Source organism: Vicugna pacos, chromosome 4 (genome assembly GCF_048564905.1).
Source record: "Vicugna pacos chromosome 4, VicPac4, whole genome shotgun sequence".
In the NCBI taxonomy this organism is placed as follows: Eukaryota; Metazoa; Chordata; class Mammalia; order Artiodactyla; family Camelidae; genus Vicugna; species Vicugna pacos.
In genome coordinates this window covers 76,070,657-76,081,289 of record NC_132990.1, presented here as the reverse complement: position 1 = coordinate 76,081,289, position 10,633 = coordinate 76,070,657, and the positions used below count along the sequence as shown (strand labels likewise).

The 10,633-nt window shown below is 43.7% G+C and overlaps 1 long non-coding RNA gene across 1 annotated transcript; it reads right to left on the bottom strand.

The window, feature by feature from the left end:
* Window positions 1-1,813: 1,813 nt before the first annotated feature.
* Window positions 1,814-3,381, bottom strand: LOC140695921 (uncharacterized). Its single transcript, XR_012071767.1, has 3 exons — window positions 3,300-3,381; window positions 2,467-2,609; window positions 1,814-1,874 (listed from the first exon to the last, which is right to left on the bottom strand). It is a non-coding gene; the product is annotated as an uncharacterized lncRNA (long non-coding RNA).
* Between the last annotated feature and the right edge of the window lie 7,252 nt (window positions 3,382-10,633).

Below are 10,633 nucleotides of genomic sequence, written 5' to 3'. Positions count from 1 at the left end.
TATATGTGTGTGTATATATATACACACACACACACATATATATACATATACATACATATATATATATACATACACACACACACACACACAACTTTATCCAATCATGTTGATGGACATTTAGGTTGCTTCCATGTTATGGCTACTGTAAATAGTGCCACTATAAACATTGGGGTGCATGTATCTTTCTGAATTAGAGTTTTCTTCAGATACATGCCTAGGAGTGGGATTGCTGGATCATACAGTACCTCTATTTTTAGTCTTTAAGGAATCTCCATACTGTTTTAAGGGACCCTATCTGAAACTGTTGCATGAGGGCTCTTATTAACAATATGTATTTCTTGGCCTTTGAGAACTAAGGCATGGAGCTAAATAATTCTGATTCTCAGGGTGGTGTGGCCTCAAAATTCTCATGATAATTTTTTTAGGGGATTGAAGAGAGAGCCAAGAATTCAGGAAAGAATCAGAAGAATCAGGTCCGCACAGGTCCTGTTTCCCAAAGCTCTTCTCCATGCTTAAGGAAATCAACTAAAAACAAAGAAGCCTTGTGTGAAACCCAGGAACTACATGGCTGGTGTATGAGACAAGCTCGCGTCCCACCTGCGAACGTTTCAGGGCAGCCTCACTGAGGGGGGCGCTGGGGAGCAAAGAGAACGAGTGTGTTCTGACCAAGCACACCGCACACAGGCACTCAGGATTCCCGAGCCCTCAGGCCCTCCAGATGCTTGGCCAGTGTTTCCCAAAGTGTCTTCCGTGGAATTCTAATCCTCTGGGATGCTTCTTAAAAACAGGTGCACCTGTAAAAGGAACAACCCTCTTTAGGACATTTACACTGAGTGTGAAACTATTTAGCATTCCTGCCCATTTCCTAGTTCATCCCAGCATTTCCCAAACTCGCTTGCCTCCAGACAGCCCTCTCTTCCTCCGTACCTACCATTTTAACGTTTGTTTCTAATTAACAAGCCTAGTCGGTTGCATGGAATGTGGGTTTTAGATTTGTAGAGAATTTGGGGGAATAAACTTTTTTTTCCTCCTGGGCTCAAAAGGGACCTGTTCACAGTTCAAGGGCCTCCAGACTGGTTTTCCATCTCCGTTTGATGACGTCAGGTCCGTGAAGTCTAGGCTCCAATGTTTTGACAGCACATCTCAAATGCGTTTTCCTTGCGAGGGCCCAGCATAATTTCCTGGGGATCAGCATCACCTTTTAAAAGAGAGATGGAGGACATCAACAAGGGTCGCCGGCCACTCTCCTGTCCCCAGGTTAGCAGTGACCGGGTCCTTTAAACTCCTCACCACCGCAGTGCCGGAGCCCGCACCACCCAGGTGCAGCCCGTCAGGAGCCAGGCACCTCATTGCTGACGGACGGCGGCGTCTCCCTTTGCTCCCCGAGTTCCCCGCCAGCGCTGCCCCACTTCCTTGAGATCTTCAGAGCTGGAGACAGGAGCAGGGAGGTGAGGACAAGAGGACGAGAGTGGCTCTGGCTGCCGGAGCCAGCTGAACTGTATTCACAGTCCCAGTGAGTGTCAGGGGCTGGAATGCAAGAAAGAGCCCCACCCCCACCCCATCTCCCCAGTCTTCCCCCCACCCCAGTTCTCCCCTCTGCCTCCCCCACCCCACCCAGGTCCATCCAGGAAGCATTGTCACTCCCAGGCTGACCCCTCCACCGGGGCCACCAGGCCTGCTGGGAGGACTCCGGGCAGTGACAGGTGCCTGCAGCTCACGGGGTCCTGTCCACCATCCCTCCTGCTGTCAGGGCAGCAGCCACTGTGGTTGTTGGTCTTCGTGGCCTCGCTGGACCTCCTACAGATTTGATGTCCTTTACTGAGATCATCTCCCTCCCATGATTTAATGAGGCTGAAGTCAGAGAAGACCTGAAACTGACAGAGGGGCTGTGTTTCCCAGAACCCACCACCTGCCTCCTTTCTCAGGGAGCATCCCTGAAAGTATCTTTCCCCGTTAACACTTTTTAAAGTTTACTAAAGTAATACGTGTACATAGTTTAAAAAGTCAAAAAGACATAAAGCTTATGTTTTAAACTAGTCTCGCTTGCTGACTCTGTTCTTTTCCCCAGAGGCAGCCGTCTTCAACTCTCTCAGCTGTCTCTTGATTTTTTTCAAGTTTAGGCATCTTTCTACTAGAGAAAATGAGGATTAACTCTTACACACACACACACACACACACACACACACCCATACTTCCCCTCTGCTCATCCTCCCAATATCATAGATTCCAGTTAAATCAATACTATAATTACATTTCTGTACTATTTTCTGTTTTTCAGAGTTAGTTTTTTCCTTGCTTCATTTTCTGTGTTGCTAACTATAAAACATCTCCTAGCTCCCCATCATAACCACAACGTTCTTGTTAATATAATAAAAGCCCCCGGAACCTATCAATTCCATGTTTTGCTGTGAGACTTACACCCTGGAGCCAATCAAGGCCAACTGCTGTGCTGGATTTGATGCTCACCGATGCACCAGGGCATGTCTGTGGTCTGGCTCTTTTGGGTAAACTTTGTCCCTCTCCTGTGTTGCGTCTGCTGTTTCCCGGATTCTCTGTTTCCACTTTCTTGGTTTACTCTCTCATTTTGATGGAGATTCTCCAGTAGCTTCCTGAGAAAAGTGAGACCTAGCATGTCTGAAATGCATTTTGTCCACACTTAGACTTGGTTGATAAAATTATTAGTAAGTTTCTGGGCTGGGAATTATTTCCCTTCAGGATCATGAAGGTTCTGCACCATAGCTTCCAATTTCCAGTGATTATGTTACAAAGTTCAGCATCTGCCCCCTGAGCCTCTGTGTATGACATTCTCCCTTTGGAAGTTTTTAATAAGCTTCTGTGCTAGACTCTTTAGATCTGGAAATATATAGTACTGGGAAATTACCATGTACAGTATTTTTTTTATAATTTTCTCTCCTCTCTTCTCTGTTCTTTTTGTCTAGAACCCTTATTTTTGGATATTGAACTTCCTGGATTGTGGTAGACAGAATAATTTCCCCACCCAATCCCTGAACGCTGTGAATATGTTATCTCACACAGCAAAAGGGACTTCGCCGAGGGGAGTGCGTTAGGGATCTTGTGATAGTGAGATCACCCTGCATTATTCAGATGGGCCCAATGTGATCACAGAGGTCCTTATGACAGGGAGGCGGCAGGGTGGGGCGGGGAAGGTGTCCAAGTCAGAAAAGGGCAACGTGGAAATGGAAGCAGAGGTCAGAGTGTTGTGCTTTAAAGATGAAGGGAGGGGCCAGGGGCCGAGGAATACAGGGGCCTCTAGAAGCTAGAAGAGGCAAGATTCTCACCTCACGTCCCCAAAAAGAACACAGCCCTGCTGACGCCATGATTTTAGCCAGCAGAGAACCATTTCGGATTCATGACATTCAGAACTGTAAGGGAGTAAATACATGTTGTCACTAAGTTTGCAGTTACTTGTTTCAGCAGCCGTAAGAAACCCATACACAGGACTAAAAAGTACCTACTACGTGCCCGGACACCACCCAACAGTTTACATTCTTTAACTCCTTTGCCGAAGCTCTCCTAAGATGTCAGATCAGGAGGGGTCCCCCCTTGCAGACTCTCCCTCTTGCGTCCGTCAGAACTCTGATTCGACGGTGATGGCTGGCATTATTCCTGAAGCGTCTCTCTGCCCACTAGACCATGCGCTTCATGAGGCCTGGGGTCGTGGGTCTGGTCATTTGATTCACCACTTTGTGCCATAGATCTTAATTCATGCTGTGTGAATGATGAAATTAATCAAGTGAATTCTATTCAGTTGTCCTCACAGCGAGCCCGTGAAGTGGGAGCCATTATCCATTTCACAGATGAGGAAAGCAAGACACAAATGAGGACCCACCCCATCACTTTGCCAAGGATGCATGGATTAGAAGGGGCAGGGCCAGGATTTGAACCCAGCGTTGTCTGTCTGTGCCCTATAGCCCACCAGTGTTGCCACTAAGCTAAAGATGACCCTCCAGACTGTCTACCTCTCCCCCTCTGACCGTGCCTCCCCCTAGCTGACTTCTGCCTGGCAACCTGACACTTCGGAGCAAGGAGCATCTTAATTAGGCCGCCTTGCAGCTGTTAAGGGAGCTGCCCGTCCAGGCGCAGGCGGAGGTTTCAACGACCAATCCCGCGCTGAGCTGGGCTGGGGGGCGAGGAGCTACAGGATTTGTCAACTTGCTCTGGGATCCTCCGGGATGGGCAGCGTTCCAGCGTTATTATTATTTTTAATCTAATCTGTTCTTGAGAACAACCATTTTGAAATTGGGCAAAAATACAGCCTAATATATTTAAACATACATATTTTTATTTTTATATAAGTTAAAAATAAACGCATTGATGTACATTTTCCAAGTGCCTGACTGCTGAATTCCTAATGTAATACAACATGACTCAGAGCTAAATTTAAAGGGAGAAGCACATATGTTTAAAGCAGGCACCAACTTTCAATCTGAGGAGAAACAGAGTCAAAAGTATTTTTTTTAGCGTGTGAACGGACTGAGTGCAAAGTGAATTATCTCCGAGCCATCTGGGGAGTCTGGTGTTTTTCAATGCATTCACAACTCTAATTTTAAGCCGTTATTTGGCCTTTAAATAACAATATCTTTTCTTTCCATTGGAATTTGCACCAGATTCCGCATTTATTGCGCTATCGACTCCAAAAAGAGACCTATCTTTGAGAGCAAAAAGAGCAAAAGTTATTGAACGTATTACTCTGCAGATTGGCTCTGGGAAAAAAAACAGCAGTCTGATATTTTGCAAATGAAGTTTGACATATTCTGGGACGGCATATTGCACTCACCACAAACAGGCTGGTTGTGCCCGGAGGGAAAGGCTTAATTAAAGCCCCCTTAACAGCATGCAACTCGAGGAAAAAGACTCAGTGTGCACTGTCAATGACCTTCAGGTTGTTCCATGGGGTTGTCATTCGTGAACGGCCTTGATTTTCACCTGGAAAAAAAGATAGTACAATGTGATTATAGAATCTTAGGTCCAAGGGGTTTCTGGTCTCACCTACGACCAGTGCTGGAATTCCCTGCATAGACTTGAGATAAATCTCCATTTACTTTCTATTGGGATACTTTAAGTCATTGGACTCATCGCCTTTCTGATGGTAGAAAGTCTTTTGTAATATTAGGTTGAAATCTTCCTCCCTACAACTGGTTCTCAGATTGCCACTGGAAGACACAGAAGTCTTTGTGTCATGACTGACATGAAGGTGAGTTGAAGGTCACCATCACAATCTTTCTCCTGCTCGCATCTTCTCTGCTTCAAGCGAAGCATGCCCAGCTCCTCTAAGGAAAGAACATGATGACTTAGGCAGGTTCTTTCCAGTAACAAAGGTCATAAGTTTTTTGGAACCTGTCCCTGGTGGAGAGGACAAAGGGACAAAGGAGAAGATGTCTTGAACTCCTGTGAAGCTAGAGTTGGCCAATATTTTGTTTATTTTGTTTGAATCCCAATCCTTCTATTCCTTCCATAACCTTTATGTATGGTCTCTTTGGAAGTACAGACTTCTCTGAAAACCAGATTCTCTTTAGTTCAGAAGTTCTCAAAGGGAAAGGTCTAAAGACCACACCCACCCAGCCAAGAGACCCCTCAGACCTTCTGCTCCTACCTGTTCCTGCTCCTCCACCACAAGAAAACATGCCAACAAATTCGTCAGAATTAACGCGAGATGTTTCCAACAAAGACCTGATGGAATGCGTCGGCCCGTCATCAGTGTGTCGTCCAAGGGTTATGTTGTTCCACGGTAGGTGTTTCATGCAAGTTCAAGTGTGATCTTGCCTCCCATGACTTCTCTTCTGCAAGGATGCTCTTCCCCAGATATCCTCCCACCTCGACCCATGACTTGCCACAGGTTACCACTCAAAGATCTCCTTATCAGCCCAACCGATCAGAATGGCTGCCTCCTCGTCCCTCTGTTCATTCATCCTGCTCTATTGTTCCTTGTTAACAGTTCTCACTACATGACATGTTAGAGATACAGCTATTCTTTCCACCGTTTCCCTTTGCTAGAACATAGCTTCTGCATGGCAGGAAATTTATCTAACTATGCGCCCTGCTAAACCCCTGAACTTATAAGCATTTAATTAATATTTATTGGATAAATGTTTGAGGATCAATCTGCGGATAACAATCTGTGGATATCAATCTCAGAATATCTTGCAGACAGACTTGAGAATTATCCTTCACGAGCCTTTTCTGACTTCCAGATAAAGTGACTCTTTCTTCTATAACTTCTCTTCAAATTTGGTGGTCACCATTCATAATCTTGGTCTTTTATAGCAGTTTGAATTTTAGTTGGCTTGTATTCCTATCTCTCCTGTTAGGAGCAGTTTCCAGAGAGCAATCACTCAATTGGATGCTAGCAGTTGCCCAGAAAACACCAGGTATAGAAAGGGACGGTGTCCTCCTCCTCCCTCTGTTCTCCTTAATGGAAAGGTTTTGGAGACATTTTGGTTATGGTAGCTATTTATGATGAAAGTCTGTCATATCCGGTACAATTTGGGGTGCTGGTTAGCAGTCTGAGTGAGGTGTAGTACGATGAATATCTCAAAGAACTTTCACTATCCGCTCAATGATGTGCACAATGATGTCAGGTATCATTCAGAATTAATTTTAAAAGCCCTTTTAAAATGCAACAATAAAAAGACAAATAACCCAACGTAAAAATGGACAAAGGACCTTTCTTCAAGTAAGATATACAAGATATACAAATGGCCAGAAAAAATGCTCAGCCTCATTAGTCATGAGGAAAATGCAAATCAAATCCACACTGAGATTTCAGTTCACACCCCCCAGAATGGCTATAATCAAAAAGGCAGACAATAGATAAACAACAAGTTTCTTCCATAGAGCACAGGGAACTATATTTAATATCTCGTAGTAACCTATAATAAAAAGAATATGAAGATGAACATATGTACATGTGCGACTGAGACGTTATGCTGTACTCCAGAAACTGACACAACATTGTAAACTGACTATACTTTAATTTAAAAAAAAGGCAGACAATAAAAGGTGTTGGTGAGCATGTGGAGAAATTAAAATCCTCATACATTGCTGATGGGGATACTGCAGCCACTGTGGAACACTTTGGCAGTTCCTCAAAAATTTAAATGTTATCATTTGACCTAGCAATTCCACTCCTAGATGAATATTCAAGAGAATTAAAAACATATGCCTACACAATAAATCAGACAGATATGTTCACCGCAACATTATTCATAATAGCCAAAAAAGTGGAAACAACCCAAATGTCCATCATCTGTTGACCGGATAAACAAAAGGTGGCATATCCATTCCTTTTAGCCATAAATAATTGAGGTACTGATATGTGTTACAACACAGGCAAGCCTCAAAAACACTGTGCTGAGTGAGAGAAACCAGACACAAAAGACCACATAGCATATGACTCCATTTGTATGGAATTTGCAGAGTAGGCACATCTATAGAGACAGAAAGTAATTAGTGGTTTCCAGGGACTACGGGGAGTGGAAAATGTTCTGGAATTAGTGGGGATGGTTGCACAACGTAGTGAATATACTGAGAGCACTTTTAAGAGGTGGATTTTAAGGTAGGTGAATTATATCTCAATGAAGTTGCTATTTTAAAAACAATTCCCCACCTTTGAGTAACTGAACATGTAATAAAAGTAATTACTATGGCGGGAGGGTAGAGCTCGGTGGTAAAGCGCCTGCCTAGCATGCATGAGGTCCTGGGTTCAATCCCCAGTACTGCCATTAAAATAAATAAATGAATGAACCTGATTACCAACCTCCCCCCAAAAAGAGCTTTGCCGGGGTGGGGGTGGGTAGGGTTTAACTATAGTTAGCTCCTACATATTCAAATCAATCATAAAAAAATAACAAAACCCACCTGAAAAATAAGAAGTTGAATAGAATCAAATACCACTGAAATGGCTTTCAACTATCTGCTCTCCAATCCAGCATAGATGACACAAAACACCACCTTTTGGGCGGAGAGAAAACAGAAGCCTTTTGCTTGGGGAAATTATGCAGGGGGAATAAAGCGAGCGTTGGCAACACCATGCTCTCTTCTTCCTTCCCAGCAATGACCACCACAAGGGACTGTGTGCTGGCTGCTTTTGGTGTCCAAGAAGCCACTTAGACCACATATTTCTGCCAGGCGGCCGCCAGAACCAATAAATTCTTAAAAAAAGAAAAAAGACCTAGAATCTTAAAAACTCAAGGTATGTTTCAATACCCACGTAATACCCTTAAAAAAACAAAACAAACTTTTCATGATGGAAAATATCAATACAGTGAAATCCACGAACTCATCACCAACTCTAGCAATTCTCAGCTGACAATCGTCTCTCACCATGTCCCCCCATTTACCTCTGTCCCCCCTAATTATTGGGAAGCAAAACTCATATATCATTTACCCACCAATATCTTAGTACACACCTCTAAAAGATGACTCTTAAAAACAATCCACAAAATATATTCAAATTTGCCTTATTGTCTTACAAATGTTTCAAGGAACAGTTTGGATGATGTCCTTTTTTATTGTTATCTCCATTCTCCATGGATACATGAAAACATGAATAGCAACTAACTCCTATTTCCAGGAGCAGCTACTGTGCGCCAGACGGTTTGCTGGGGGCCTTCCATGTATTATCCAACATAATTCTTGCACCAGTCACAAGGGAGCCTGCCCCTGTCTCATCCCCCAGACCAGAGAGATTAATTAGCGCAGCCAAGGATCAAGCTGGCTGACCCAGCCCCTATTTCCCACTCTTGCTTCTCCCTCGACTGCTTTTATTTTAGGGCTGTGCTGTCCGAGAGTGTAGTCACCAGCTGCGCTCAAAGAATGTCAAAGACTTAGCAGGGCAAAAAATACACGAGTTATCTCATTAGTCATTTTTGTATCAAAATGAGCATATTTGGGGGGAGTATAGGTCAGTGCTAGAATGTATCCTTAGTGTGCACGAGGTCCTGGGTTCAACCCCCTGTTTAAAAAAAAGGATCCATTTAAAAAAAAGATCATATTTTGGATATATTGGGTTAAATAAAATCTATTGAAATTAATTTCAATTGATTTCTCATTACTTTCTACAAAATTGTGGTAAAATACGCATAACATAAAGTCGACTGTTCTAACCATCTTTAAGTGTACAGCTCAGTAGTGTTAAGCACGTTCGCATTGTTGTACAACCAGTCTCCAGAACTCTTTTCATCTTGCAAAACTGAAACTCTGTCCCCATTAAACCACTCCCCATTTTCCTCTCCCCTCAGGCCCCAGTAACCACCATTCTACTTTCTGTCCCTACGAATTCAACTATTCCGGGTAACTCATATGAGAGGAGTCACTCAGTATTTATCTTTTTGTGACTGGCTTATCTCACTTGTAATGTCTTCAAGGTTCATCCGTGTTGTAGCATGTGTCAGAGCTTCCTTCTTTTTAAAGGCTGAATGATATCCACTGCATGGATAGACCATGTTTTGTTTATCCATTCATCTGTTGGTGCACATTTGGGCTGCTTCCATCATTTGGCTATGGTGACTAATGCTGCTGTGAACATGAGTGTACAAATACCTTCTCAAGACCCTGTTTTTGATTCTTTTGAGTATATACTCAGACTGGAATTGCTAGATAATGCAGCAATTCAATTTTCAATTTTTTGAGGGACCACAATTTTACCTTCCCACCGACAGTGTACAAGGGTTCCAATTTCTCCACATCCTTGGCAAAAGCTACTTTCTTTCTTTCTTTTTTTAATAGTAGCCATCCTAACAAGTGTGAAGCTCTCTGTCTTTTTAAATGTGTCTATTAGAACGTACGTGGTTCACATTTATGGCTCACATTATATGTTGATCAGACAGCAGTGATGGAAAAGAAAGATGAAACTCAATTTCCCAGCTTCCCTTGCAGTTCAGGTAGCCATGTGATGTTCTTCTGCCTGATGAGGCAAGAGCAGAAGTCTTTCGGTGCCACCTCTGCTCCTACCTCCTCCTTCCTGCCTTTAATTCAGAATTGGGACCCAGTTATCTCACAACCACGACGTGACAGATAGGAGGCTGAGACTAAGGGTGCGGGGGCAGAGTGATGAAAGAGTGTGGGTCCCTGATGAGCCACCGTGTCAGCCCCACTTGTACCCCAAGACTGCTTATCATATGAGACCAATAAGCCCTTCTCTCCTTAAACTACCTTTAGCTTTTTCTGTGATTGTCCGTTGCAGCCAAGTCCCTTGTAAGTGGCACAGCTGGGACATGACTGCATGCCCATCTGTCCTCCGAAGCTTGTGTTCTTCCCACCTCTGCCCCAACTGCCTCCCAAGAACGGACTGGTGACACCAGTGAGGTGGAAACTGGGCTCCTCTCAGTCCTCTGCACCTGTTACCCCCAAGCAGAGAAAGTGATTTGCAGCCAGATGATGAACAGACATCAGTTGCAAGGAACGTGTTCACTTTACACACAAAAATTTACAAGTTAGGGTGTCCCCAGCTGTATTGTTTAAGGTAGAAAAGCCTCAGTGGTCAACAAGAGGGGATTCAAGAAAAGATGTAAACCATCGACTGGAATCTTCAGCAATAATTAAAGTGTTTGCAAAGATGGTTGGACAATAAGGAAAGGTATTTTGGGCTCTATTACGAGAAATGGAGGTCACA